The sequence below is a fragment of the Triticum aestivum genome, chromosome 3D (assembly GCF_018294505.1).
Source record: "Triticum aestivum cultivar Chinese Spring chromosome 3D, IWGSC CS RefSeq v2.1, whole genome shotgun sequence".
Taxonomy (NCBI): Eukaryota; Viridiplantae; Streptophyta; class Magnoliopsida; order Poales; family Poaceae; genus Triticum; species Triticum aestivum.
In genome coordinates this window covers 287968330-287983502 of record NC_057802.1, presented here as the reverse complement: position 1 = coordinate 287983502, position 15173 = coordinate 287968330, and positions in this window count along the sequence as shown.

Below are 15173 nucleotides of genomic sequence, written 5' to 3'. Positions count from 1 at the left end.
TCGGTCTCACCGAGATGAGCGAATCGGTCCCACCGAGTTTGCCTGACCAACTCTCTGTTTGACTACTACCAAAATCGGTCCCACCGAGTTTGTGTAATCGGTCACACCGAGATTACGTTATGCCCTAGCCCTAATGATATCGGTCCCACTGAGTTGACATGTCGGTCCCACCGAAACACCTAACGGTCACATTATGAACCAAATCGGTCTGATCGAGTTCTCTGAATCGGTCCCACTGAGTTTTGTGATTTGTGTGTAACGGTTAGATTTTGTGTGGAGGCTATATATACCCCTCCACCCACTCTTCATTCGTGGAGAGAGCCATCAGAACATGCCTACACTTCCAATACATATTTCTGAGAGAGAACCACCTACACTTGTGTTGAGGTCAAGATATTCCATTCCAACCACATAAATCTTGATCTCTAGCCTTCCCCAAGTTGCTTTCCACTCAAATCTTCTTTCCACCAAATCCAATCCTATGAGAGAGAGTTGAGTGTTGGGGAGACTATCATTTGAAGCACAAGAGCAATGAGTTCATCATCAACACACCATTTGTTACTTCTTGGAGAGTGGTGTCTCCTAGATTGGCTAGGTGTCACTTGGGAGCCTCCGTCAAGATTGTGGAGTTGAACCAAGGAGTTTGTAAGGGCAAGGAGATCGCCTACTTCATGAAGATCTACCCTAGTGAGGCAAGTCCTTCATGGGCGACGGCCATGGTGGGATAGACAAGGTTGCTTCTTCGTGGACCCTTCGTCGGTGGAGCCCTCCGTGGACTCGCGCAACCGTTACCCTTCGTGGGTTGAAGTCTACATCAACGTGGATGTACGATAGCACCACCTATCGGAACCACGGATAGAAAATCTCCGTGTCAACATTGCGTTTGCTCCCTCAAACTCCTCCCTTTACCTTCATATGCAATTGTTTTACATTCCGCTGCTATACTCTTAGAATTGCATGTGTAGGTTGATTGCTTGACTTGTTCTAAGTTGCTAAAATCTGCCAATAACTAAAATTGGGAAAAGGCTAGTTTTTTATTTGGTCAAGTAGTCTAATCACCCCCCCTCTAGACATACGTTCGATCCTACAAGTGGTATCAGATCTTTGGTCTCCATTTGCTTTGATTTCCATAGATTTTGGTGGTCATAGCCTTGGTTTCACAACCTAGGAGAGTATGGCGTCTAGCGAGGGAAATTACCACTGTAGAGGTCCTTCCTTTGATGGTACAAATTTTGCTAGTTGAAGCATAAGATGAAAATGCATAGTCTTGGACATAGCCCCGCCGTTTGGGCTATTGTGTGTATTGGCTTGCAAGGTGAATTCTTCGATGGGAAAGAACCTAACCGTGAAGCTACCGCGGAAGAGTTGAAGATGCTACAATACAATGCTCAAGCTTGTGATATTCTCTTCAATGGATTGTGCCTCGAAGAATTCAACAAAATCAACCGTCTTGAGAATGCAAAGGAAATTTGGGATACTTTGATTGATATGCACGAAGGTACCGACTCTGTCAAGGAAACCAAATTGGATGTGCTTCAAAGTCAACTTGACAAGTTCAAAATGAAGGATGGTGAAGGTGTCGCTGAAATGTACTCTAGGCTTGCTCTCATCACAAATGAGATTGCCGGCTTAGGAAGTGAAGAGATGACCGGCAAATTCATCATGAAGAAGATCCTAAGAGCCTTGGATGGGAAATACGATACGGTGTGCACATTGATCCAAATGATGCCCAATTACAAAGATCTCAAGCCAACGGAAGTCATTGGAAGAATTGTTGCTCATGAGATGTCACTCAAGGATAAGGAAGAGCTTCACAACAAGTCAAGTGGTGCTTACATAGCCTCGTGTGATGCTCCCACATCATCAAGTGAGAAGCAAACCTTCAATGAAGAATTGATCCTAATGGTAAAGAACTTCAACAAGTTCTACAAGAGTAGAAGCAAATAAAGAAGTTCCAAGTCAAGGTCCTACAATGACAAAAAGATCTTCTAGTCGTGAGCGAAGTTGCTACATTTGTGGAAGACCCGGACACTACTCCAATGAGTGTACGCCCCCCTACAAAAGAAGAGAAGATTCTCCCAAAAGAAGAAGTAGAAGAGAAGAATCACCACCAAGAGAAAGGAGGAGTAGAGATGATCGTTACGAACGAAAACCCTCTCGGAGAAGCAAGGATTCAGAAAGGAAAGAAAAGTCATCAAAGAGCTAAACAAAAAGAAGACATCAAGCTCATGTTGGTGAATGGGTATCCGGCTTCGACTCCGACAATCACTCTGAAAGAAGTTATCACTCCGACTCCGAATATACTCAAGATGAAGGTGTTGCCGGTCTAGCGCTTGTGTCAACCAACTCCTACGACATATTTGACTCACCAAATGAAGGAATTGGAAGATGCTTCATGGCCAAAGGTCCAAAGGTAACACATCCCGAGTATGTTGATTTCAATAGTGATGAAGATGATTTGCTAGGTGATGACGATTTACTTGTTGACAACTCTAGTGATGAAGATTATGATGAAACATCAATTAATCATGCTAATCGAGATAAAACGAATGATGATGATAAGAAGGAGATTGAGAGTCTAACTCAAGAACTAAACACTCTTAAGTTAGCTCATGAAACTACCTTGGAAAATCATCGAGAACTTTTAAAGACTCATGATAAGCTACGCTTTGAAAAGCTCAACCTTGAGCAAGAGCATGAGTTTTTAAAGGAAATCAATGATGATCTTCGCAAGAAAAGTTCTTCTTACATTGCCAAGCGTTTACTCTTGTCTACTTACATGCCACAAGTTAAATCTAGTAACAAGAACAAGAAAGATGCATCATCTAGTAGTAACAACAATCATGCTAAATCCAATGTTGTTGCTTCTAGTAATTCTCTTGATTCCACTAATGATTTTCTTAGACAAGTTACACTTGAGCAAGAAAATAGCTTATTGAAGGGGATTATAGAGAAAGGTGTTTACAAGAGCCTTGCCGGAAGTAAGCAATTTGAGGAAACTGTGAGCAAGCAAGGAAGACACCGGAAGAATCAAGGTGTTGGTTTTGAATGAAAGTTCAATGCCAATGGAGTTGAGTGGGAAGAAGATCGATACCCCAAGACGAAGTTTGTTCCTCAACAAGAGAAGTATGATCCTACTTCTTTCAGAGGGACACAAGCTCAATATGATCTTCCACCACAAGACCACAAGCAAAAAGGCAAGGACAAGCTTCAAGAGGAAATTGATGCATTTGAAGAAGCACCTAAGGCCTTGGTCAAGTGGGTTCCCAAGACTACATCAAGCTCTACCTCATCAAGTACAACTACAACTCCAAGGATTCCCATCAAGATGGTGTGGATCCAGAAGAAGAAGGACTAGAGAGTTCTTGAGGGTGACTCCGCCAACATACTTCACTCTTATCATTTTGGCAAGGACAAGTGCAAACAACTTCCATATCTTGCACTAGTTCAAGGAGTCACAAACCCTCTTGTTGGCAAGACAAGGGACAAGGTAACCTAATGCTTTCATGGACATCATCTTGTGTATGCATCACTCTATGTCTATGGATATCCTTGCTTGTTCCTTGTGGGACTAACCCATGTAGGTATTGAAAGTGCAACTCACTCCAAAGGATTGCTCCAAATGATCTACATCAACATTAAGCATCTACATCTTCAACACCTACATGAAGTCATCATCGACAAAACCAAAGGTTAGTTCATCCCTCTTAGGGGGGATATCACATCTAGGGGGAGCTTTACTCTAATCAATTGAGCTAAAGCAACTCTAATGGTGTGAACACAACAATGCTTTATGTAAAAGTGGTAACCCCACTTGTGCTTAAACGATGAGTATGACCTATGATCAAATGTTCTCATTTGACTCCTAAGTCAATGTACTCATATATAGATGACTTAGTCATCGCCAAACTGCTTGATAGATGCTAGAGTGTTTGTGCATGCTTTGTCACATATTTCATTTGCCATTTTATTGTGTGAGCATGTTGGTTGCATATTTTACTCATTCGAGGACATCCATTTGTTGTTTTGATTGTTTGGCTCTTTCTCATTTGCCAAATGGATGGACAAGAATGCCTAAGAACTCCCTCTAGCTATCTATGCTTTTCTCGTCTCAAACTCTATTCATGCTACATCACAAAGTTTGATCAAGTCAGATTCGAACCACTCTGTGTGAGGAGCACTCGGAGTTCCCGATTCGTCATAGACTTAAACCTCCAAAACCTCTTTGTGCATCTTGGTCTGACCGATTCATCCTTTTCGGTCCTACCGAGTCACTAAGTTGATCTAGGGTTTTCAATCTCGGTACAACCGATTAGAACATTTCGGTCACACCGAGTTGCAGTAACTACTTGCGGTTTTGCATCTCGGTGCCACCGAGTCGTTCCACTCGGTCACACCGACAGGGTCAGGTTAGATATACCGACGTGCCAAATTTTGGAAATCTTTCCGAACCTCCTTGCCCGCGCGTAACCTACTCTGCCTCCTCGGGTCTCCGAATCGTCCTCTCATCGCCAGCGACCTCCCGCCGCTGGTCTCCGCCGCCGTCAATGGGAATCTCCACCGCCGTTGCCGCCGTAGCAAGTTCGTCGCCGAACTAGGGTACGAACTTGAACTTTGTGCTAATCCTTAACTCCGATTTTGTGCTAATCCTTAACTCCGATTCTTAGCACATTGCTTTGCCATGATTCTTGCCATGATTGAAATCATCCTGTCCAGCGAAAACATCCCGTAGATTAGTTTTGAGTTGAAAATTTAGGGTTAGGTCTCTGCCGAATTCATCTCGGACCGACCGAGTTGTAGAAATCGGTCTCACCGATTTTGGCTTAGGCTAGTGCACATGCGTTTTCGGTCTGACCAGAAATTGCAAATCGGTGTGACCGAGTTTGATTCTCTGTGAAACCCTAGCAGTCTCGGTATCACCGAACTGTGACTCGGTCTGACCGATTTCACTAGTTTAGGTTCCAAAAGCTGCTTCGGTATCAGCGAGTTTACAAATCGGTAGATCCGAAATGCTTTCTGTGAAGAACTAAAACTAAGTTTTTAAGTCATCCTTTTTGCAAAACTCCTGTACTTTGTGATGCTCATCTACTCTACCTCATCTATAACCTATTCACAGGGTCTGCTATCAGAGTATTTGCAGAGATGTCTGACCAAAGTGACAACCAGAACAAGTTAGAAGAGCAGGTTCAGTTCAGTGAGGGCACTAGTCCCTCAGGAAGCTATGATGAAGGCAGCAGGAGCACTCCAAGCAATCTGCCAAAGGCTGCCACCAGGACTAGGAAGAAGAAAACTTCTGATTCAGAGGATGAAGATTATGTGGCTGTTGAGGATGAAGCCACTTCAAGGAAAAAGGTACTGAAAAAGGAGTATGGCACAGCTGCTGCAACAAAGCCTAGACCGAAAACAAAGGCTCCAGCAAGAAGAGTTCCAATGTCAAAAGCCAGAGCCTCCACTCAAGAAACAATGGAGTTCACTCTTGAACCCAAGGAAACTGGAGATGGCAAGAAGAGAAAAGAAAGGGTCAAGAAGACCATTGCCAGAGTTATGGGGAAGCCATCAATGATGAGAGACTCAGAAGAAGAGGAATAGGAAGAGGATGCTGCACCAGCACCCAAAGCACAAAAGCTTATGGGAGATGCAATTAAATTAGGGGCTGCTCCATCAAAGCCCAAAGCTGCTCCCAAGGCTGCTGCTCCAGCTCCAAAACCAAAACCCAAGAGAAGCACTAGGAACATACCTGCTGAAGAGAAGAACAAGGCCCCAGTGCCTCAAGCTACTTAAGAAGAAGATGATGATTCTGTTGTTTTGAGAAAGCTGAAGCCCAAGATCCCTGACCACACTGATGCACACCCAGTTGCAGAGAACATGAAAATCAGGAAGGATGCAGCATTAAGGATATGGAGATAGTTTGATCCATATGCTATCAGAAGAAGGACTGCTATGGACTATAGATTTCACACTAAGGAACAACAGGACTTCTATGAGACTATTCTGCTTGACAAGAAGCCCATTGTGTGTGATATGAGATGGGTTGACTGGGAATTCATCAAGGAAAATGAGGATCACTTCCCTGGTGTGCTTGATAGCTTCAAGGCATGTGGAGTGGACACTTTTGTTTCCCAGAAACTCACCAAGTGGAATGATGAGCTCATCATGCAATTCTACTCCACTGCACACTTCTATCCAGATGGAAGGATAGTATGGATGTCTGAGGGTACTAGGTACCAGTCTACAGTTGAGGAATGGGCCAAGCTTATAAATGCTCCTGAGGAACATGAGGATGAATTGGACATTTATGCAGAGAAGAAGAAAGACCACAACACTATGGCCAACATGTACAAAGAGATCCCAGATGCTGCTTTGGATACACATAAGTTTGGATCTGTACACTACTTGTTGTCTGGTCTGCCAACCATAAACTAGATCTTAAGGCACACACTACTACCCAAGTAAGGTGATCACAAGATGATCAGAGGACATGCCATCAACTTGCTGCACATATTTGATGTCCCACAGAAGTTCAAAGTTATGAGCCTGATTGTTGAGACAATCAAGAGGACTACTGCTGACCAGAAGAGAAGTTGTGGGTATGCCCCACACATTCAGGAGCTCATCAACTCAAAGATGGGCACATGCACACATCTTTTGGACAAAGAGCACCTGCCCATCTATCCTGAATTTGAAGATAACATAGTAGTGATGAATGAGAATGAACCATCTTCAGCTCAAGAACATGAAAAGAGAGAGAAGGCTAAGGCTGAGAAGGCTGCAAAGATGCCAACAGCAGAGGAGGCATCTCAGGTATTCTTGAAGAGCAAGCAAGACCAGCTTGGATATCTGATCCAATCCACCCTGAGGATTGAGAAGGGCTTGGCTACCCTGACAAGGAACCAGGAGAGTCTAGAGAGGATCATTGAGCAGAAATTCTATGATCTTGATGTCAAGGTAACAGAAATCCAAACTGCAGTTGAGCAACTTCAGGAGGAAGCAGAGGAGAAGAAGGGCAAGTCTACCACAAATGCTTCTGCCAGAGTGCCCAGAGGACAGAGATCTGCTGCAGTGCCAGTGATAGACACCAGAGCTACAACATCAGCACCAGCAGCTACAGCTCCAGTTCCACCTCCAGCAGCTACTCCACCAGCTCTAGCTACTTCATCTGAAGCCTTCGTCCTTGGAGTTCTCTCAACACCACCTCCCGAAGATCAAGCCTGAGAGTCGTTTAGCACTATGCATTTTTGAACTTTTTGGTAACTTGTTGCCAAAGGGGGAGAAAAATGTATAGATCGTAGGCTTCGAGAGAGAGTGTTGCCTTTTTATTCTCTCTTTGCACTTATTTGGTTTGGTTTGAAACTTTATGTCCTTCTGAGATACTTGTTTGATCATGTGCTTGATCATATGCTACCCTTAATGCTTGTTCGATGATATTATCTTTATATCCTCTTATGATCATTCACTTTGCTTGGTGATGAGTGCATGTGTTTTAATTTCTATCATTTTGAGCGCTCCACCAAGATGTATGTGACATGGAAGAGTAACCCATGATCCTAATCGATTGTGCATTTGCATTCAAAAGCAAATTTTAAATTATGCACAAATTTAGGGGGAGCTCTTGCTTATCACATACTTCTCAAAGCGACGATGTTTTTCAATCTTATCATTTGTCGAAGCTTTGATCTATATGTTGTCATCAATTACCAAAAAGGGGGAGATTGAAAGTGCAACTATCCCTGGGTGGTTTTGGTAATTCCTAACAACATATAGATCATTGAGCTAATGCTATTTCAAGATGAATATTTCAGGAAAGCTCAATGATTGGCATGGCATGGATTAGGAAGTGGACCCTTCAAATTGCTAAGGACAAAAGATTGGCTCAAAATCAAAGCACAAGACTCTACATTTTCTATTTTAGTGATCCAAGATCACATTGAGTCTATAGGAAAAGCCAATACTATTAAGAAGGGATAAGGTGTTGCTTAATGAGGTTCTTGCTCAAAATGCTTAGTGATATGCTCCAAAACCCTCCACTACTTTCTCCTATCCACATATGTCCCAAACCAAATATCCAACTCGGCCCCACCGATTCTTTCTATCCGGAGCCACCGAGTTCAGTTGACATAGCCATTGCCAAAAAACCCTAGTCTTTTCGGTCTCACCGATAGGGATCTCGGTCTGACCGAGATGGGATTCTAATCTCTCTGTTTCCCTTCGTAACGTTTCGGTCCAACCGAGATGAGCGATCGGTCCCACCGAGATTGCAATGCAAACACTCTGTTTCCTTTTCGTAACGTTTCGGTCTCACCAAGATGAGCGAATCGGTCCCACCGAGTTTACCTGACCAACTCTCTGTTTGACTATTACCAAAATCGATCCGACCGAGTTTGTGTAATCGGTCACACCAAGATTACGTTATGCCCTAACCCTAATGATATCGGTCCCACCGAGTTGACATGTCGGTCCCACCGAAACACCTAACGGTCACATTATGAACCAAATCGGTCTGACCGAGTTCTCTGAATCGGTCCCACCGAGTTTGGTGATTTGTGTGTAACGGTTAGATTTTGTGTGGAGGCTATATATACCCCTCCACCCACTCTTCATTCGTGGAGAGAGCCATCAGAACATCCCTACACTTCCAATACATATTTTCTGAGAGACAACCACCTACACTTGTGTTGAGGTCAAGATATTCCATTCCAACCACATAAATCTTGATCTCTAGCCTTCCCTAAGTTGCTTTCCACTCAAATCTTATTTCCACCAAATCCAGTCCCATGAGAGAGAGTTGAGTGTTGGGGAGACTATCATTTGAAGCACAAGAGCAATGAGTTCATCATCAACACACCATTTGTTACTTCTTGGAGAGTGGTGTCTCCTAGATTGGCTAGGTGTCACTTCGGAGCCTCCGTCAAGATTGTGGAGTTGAACCAAGGAGTTTGTAAGGGCAAGGAGATCGCCTACTTCGTGAAGATCTACCCTAGTGAGGCAAGTCCTTCGTGGGCGATGGCCATGGTGGGATAGACAAGGTTGCTTCTTCGTGGACCCTTCGTGGGTGGAGCCCTCCGTGGACTCGCGCAATCGTTACCCTTCGTGGGTTGAAGTCTCCATCAACTTGGATGTACGATAGCACCACCTATCAGAACCACGGATAAAAAATCTCCGTGTCAACATTGCGTTTGCTCCCTCAAACTCCTCCCTTTACCTTCATATGCAATTGTTTTACATTCCGCTGCTATACTCTTAGAATTGCATGTGTAGGTTGATTGCTTGACTTGTTCTAAGTTGCTAAAATCTGCCAAGAACTAAAATTGGGAAAAGGCTAGTTTTTTATTGGTCAAGTAGTCTAATCACCCCCCTCTAGACATACTTTCGATCCTACACAATTGTTAATAATTGTCTTACATATTCAGGATAATTTAAAATGCCAAATGTGGTAAGGCCCAGAAAACTCACGACCTACAAACGCATACAATTAAATAAAATATAAGCTAAAAGGCTGAGCTGGCGGCCTTCCGACGATGATCTTCTCGGACTCCATGATCAGCATAGCACCCTTGCGGCCGTTCACTCCTGGTGTCCCGACCCGCCTCCGCCTACGGAGCTGCTGGCGCTGGGAGGCTCTTGGGGCTGCTGGGCCTCTTCCAGAAGAGCTTGACAGCGTACAATCGCGCGCATGACATCTCCGCGGAACCGCTCCATTTCCGTGTCTCCGGCCTGGTAGCAAATTCCATCGATCACCTGCATCCTCAAGATATCACGTTGGCGATGTTCTACTTCGTCGGGGACGTCAACTCCACCAAGGATGCGCTCGAGCTTGGCCACCACATCATTAGGATCGAGGTTGACACAGCCGCCGCGGACAATGATGAAGCCATAGGCTGCCTTTATCTTGACTGAATCGCAGAGGTCCTCTGCCCATTCCTTGCAGGGCATCAGGCTCTCGATGAGCACTAGTGACGGCGGCTCTTCGGGTGGGTCGTCGATCATGCCACCGAGCAGCTCTGGATCTTTTGCATGATGGATGGCAAACTGCTCATCACACCTCCTCTGCAGTATGTCGATTGTGCTCCTAAGGACTGTGACGCCGATATCGCTGCCGATGGGCCATGGTGCCTGCACCGGCCGATGAAGCTCTTGCTCCTCGACCTGCTCCGGCTCGTTCTCCTCGCCGAAGATGTAATGCAGGTAGGCGTCGACGTTGAAGCTTTGGTCGTTGCCTGGCATGCTTGGAATAACCAATGGTAGATGGGTGAGGACTAGATCTTCGCAGAGTGTCGTGGCGGTGCGTTGCCGCCTGGGTCATATGCAGCAAGCCGTTAGCTGGTGGCGGGAAACCGGTGAGGGAATAGGCGTGGATTTTACAATCCATCCATTTGGAGCGCGGGAAGCATTCGCTGGAGCGCGGGAAGACTAAGTGGAGCACACACACAACCCGAATACCGTATCCGGTGCCACGTGTTATTTATCACACAAGTGTTAACATAAGGAAACATATGTGTAACTTACTAATCATCGCACACGAGTACTCGCAGACGCATCATGTGCGATACTCCTAGCCACCGAAAGCAACTAGTTTGCATTTTTCAAAGTTTTTTGTACACACAGAATCGCACACGAACTAACTGTGTTAACCGTCTGTGTTGTAATTTCTCATCGCAAATAGTTCATCTGAGTTGGTTGTTTGCCACGTAGCACACACATCTTGTTAAGTTGAACCATTTCTGTTGCGTTCGCTAATCGAAAACAGTTCATCCGAGTGAATCATATGCCCTATATCACACACACCTTGATCTGGCTAACCGTTTATGTTGCACTCCCTAATAGCAAATGGTTCATCGGAGCGAACCGGATGTCGTATATTGCACACACATTGATATGGTTGCCCGTTCCTGTTGTTCTGCCTCATTGCAAACAGTTCGAACGGGTTAACTGTGTGGCCTGAATCGCACACGCAACTAAAATCTGAACCGTGTTTGATGCATCCTCCATCGCAAACGTTTTACACCTTTTTTGATGGTTTTTTACACCACCGTTTGCGATTATGGCATCGCACACAGTTTCGTCGAAGGGTCTCTAATCGTAGTGTCGCGTTAGCAGCATCCTGCAGTAGTGATATAACCATCCCTCAAAATGCGATGAAGAATCACTCCAAAGTTCTTATCTAGCAGAGAACATAAGAAGAAACTGTTTGTCGCTATTCTTTCCGATCGATCTATCCAAGAGTTCGTACTAAAATAACACCAAGTTATTGTTTCCGATCGATCTGTCAAGAGTTCGTACTAAAATAACATTAAGTTATTCTTTCCGATCGATCTATCAAAAATTCATACTAAAATAACACCAAAGCAAATTCAGATTCATAATACTCAATCCAACACAAAGAACCTCAAAGAGTGCCCCAAGATTTCTACCAGAGAAACAAAAGACGAGAACATGCAACAACCCCTATGCATAGATTACCCCAATGTCACCTCGGGAATCCGCGAGTTGAGTGCCAAAACATATACCAAGTGAATCAATATAATAGCCCATTGTCACCACGGGTATTCATATGTAAGACATATATCAAGTGCTCTCAAATCCATAAAAGTATTCAATCCGATAAAACGAAATCTCAAATGGAAAACTCAATTCATCACAACAAGATAGAGATGGAGAAACACCATATGATCCAACTATATTAACAAAGCCCGCGATACATCAAGATCATGACATCTCAAGAACACGAGAGAGAGAAAGAAAGAGATTAAACACATAGCTACTGGTACAAACCCTCAGCCCCGAGTATGGACTACTCCCTTCTCATCACGGTGGCCGCCGGGATGATGAAGATGGCCACCGGTGATGATTTCCCCCTCCGGCAAGGTGCCGAGATGGGGTCTAGATTGTTTTTTTGTGGTTACAGAGGCTTGCGGCGACGGAACTTCTGATCTAGGGTTCTCCCGAGGGTTTTTGGAATATTTGACAATTTATAGGGCGAAGAGGCGGTGCGGGAGGCCACCGTGGCGGGCACAACCCACCAGGGCGCGCCTGGGCCCCCAGGCATGCCCAAGTGGATTGTGCCCCCCTCGGGGCACCCCTTTGGTACTTCTCTAGCCCACCCTGGGTGTTCTGGTCCATAAAAATTCTCCAAAAAGTTTCGCGGTGTTTGGACTCCGTTTGATATTGATTTCCTGCGAAGTAAAAAACAAGCAAAAAACATCAACTGGCACTGGGCACTATTGTCAGTGTCAAAACCGGCGGATCTCGGGTAGGGGGTCCGGAACTGTGCGTCTAAGGCGGATGGTAACAGGAGGCGGGGGACACAATGTTTACGCAGGTTCGGGCCCTCTCGATGGAGGTAATACCCTACTTCCTACTTGATTAATCTTGATGATATAAGTATTACAAGAGTTGATCTACCACGAGATCGTAGAGGCTAAACCCTAAAATCTAGCCTATGATTATGATTGTTGTTGTCCTACGGACTAAACCCTCTGGTTTATATAGACACCGGAGGGGGCTAGGGTTACACAGAGTCGGTTACAAGGGAGGAGATCTACATATCCGAATTGCCAAGCTTGCCTTCCACGCAAAGGAGAGTCCCACCCGGACACGGGACGAAGTCTTCAATCTTGTATCTTCATAGTCCAACAGTCCGGCCAAAGTATATAGTCCGGCTGTCCGAGGACCCCCTAATCCAGGACTCCCTCAGTAGCCCCCGAACCAGGCTTCAATGACGATGAGTCCGGCGCGCAGATTGTCTTCGGCATTGCAAGGCGGGATCTTCTCCAAATTCTGAGTACCTGCCGAGTAGTGTCCGGCTTCCCATGAATATTGCACTCCTTGGCTTTTGCGCCTAATAATGGCTATCCTCCACGTGTCGAGCGAATGCGAGAAGTCGGGGCATTTTTACACTTGCCACCCTAACCATGCGAGTAAATCGTCTATTTAAAGAGACGGGGATCCTCAGATCCAGATCACACCATCCTCCCATAGCGAGTATCCATCGGAGCGTGCCCGAAAAAGTCCATTCCATCATGGCCGGCCATCGCAGCTCCTCCTCTCGCTCCCGTAGCCCTAAGCCAAGCAATTGGAAGAAGTGTTTCCGTCCCCCACAGCCAATTAGTAGAGTTACAGACCCAGGGGTTTCTCCCTCCAGCGTATATGGTCCCCGTTCGAGCTGGACTAGCCACTTACAACGGCGGGGAGCAAGCGGAGAGCTTTCCCAACCCATCCATGGGGGAGCGGGTATGCCTTGTCCCTTACTTATTAAGGGGGCTTGGATTTCCAATCCATCCGTTCCTCCGCGGGCTCCTGGAGTTCTACGGCCTCCAGCTGCATAGCTTTACTCCGGCCTCCATATTACACATTGTTGGCTACATCGCCCTTTGTGAGCTGTTTTTGGGCTGCGAAGCTCATTTCGAGCTATGGAAGAGGCTATTCTGCCTCGTACCCCGTACACACGAGGGGTCAATATATCAAGTGGGCGGAGCCGAGATATGGCGCATCGCCGGGACCGGATACCTGTCCGGTACTTTGAAGAAGACATCCAAAGACTGGCCTTCGGAGTGGTTTTATATGGAGGACGTCCCCCTTCCGGACCCTATTCGGATGGGCCTTCCTGAGTTCGATAACGCCCCTTTGAAGAAACGCCGCAGCTGGCGCCCTCGGAGCCCCCAGGAGGAACATAACGGAGAAGTCCTTTACCTGATGGGCCGGATAAAAACGCTGGCCAAATCAGGATTGACAATAATCGAGGTTATGTCAATATGTATAATGTGGGGGGTGCAGCCACTTCAATATCGGGGACAACCCATGTGGCACTTCAATGGAGAAGACGATGCCACCCGCTGCGGTCGTAAGGGACCGGACTCCGTCGCTGCTCTAGCGAAAATACTGTCCGATTTATATAAAGGAGAGGAAGAGGAGTTCATCCGCATTAAGCCACGGGATGGATTCTCCATGTACAACCCCCCAAACTGGGTGAGCTGCTACTTTTACTCCAACCTTCCCGCATTCTTCGTCATAAGTATTTACCTTGCTATTTCATAGCAGGAACTGCGAAAAGCTGTGAGGGAGGTCCACAGCCCGCCTCCACAACCAGAGGACCCTGACCGGGCCCTCGACCCCGGACTCGAAGAAGATCCGGACACATTTGTGGAGCTCATCGACAGGACGTTTTATCAATTAAGCTGCAACGGTGCCTTGGTGGCAATCATAGCCGATTATCCTGGACTACTCCCTGCATCACATGTAAGTAAAACCGGAGTCCCAACTTCCGAGAAGGATCCCTTTTTTGCACTTCACCTACCGCACACATATGGTGTCTTACAGGGAAGGTCCTCGGGACGCCATGCCGAACCCGCAGTGACTCACCAACAAGGGGCACCGAAGCCGGGTAGGCTTAAAAGGAAGGCGGTCAGGACTGAGACGCCGTCGCAGAGGTATGAAAAAGAACCCTGCTCCATGGTTGTTGTTTTTTAAAATATAATAACGTCCATGTTTCCTAGCAGGAAAAACGCTCGCCGGACCATATCCGGAGAGCCTTCCGGCCACGCCTCCACCAACCGGGCTCCAGAGCCGGACTTAGAGGCAGACGCTAACGCGGGGCCAACACCGGATGTTCCTCCTACAGAGGATGCAGATCGGCTGTCCGCTACGAATTCTGAAGTGGAGAGTGCCATGAATCACAGGCGTCGCCGGGCCGTACTCCGTGACGCTTGTTTCTCTCAAGAGGCGTTCGATGCCTTCAACTCAGGAGACGCGTACATCCGAGCTGCTCAAAATGGTCTTTCCAGAGCCACGGACCAGTATGTAAAGGATATACGGGTAAGAAAATCTAATAATTATGTATATCAGTAGCCCCTGAGACTTGAAACAGTTGGCACAACTGATTTAAGGATCGTTGTTTGCGTAGGTTCTTATGGAGAAGAATACCCAGTTGTCTCAAGAGGTGGAGGAGTGCAAAGCCCAGCTACGGGCCGCAGTTGCCGCAATGAAGGAGTCTGAGAAGGCCCCATCTGGTAACACTTGTTTCTATCGAAAAGAATGACATGTACCAGTTAGTATTCGGCATGCATGCAAATCTAACAATAGATTCTGCAGATGACCCCGGAGTGAATCCGGAGGTCGTGCGAGGGGATGAGCAACATGCTCAACGACAGCTAAAGGCTGGCGAGCGCGTGCTTACGCAG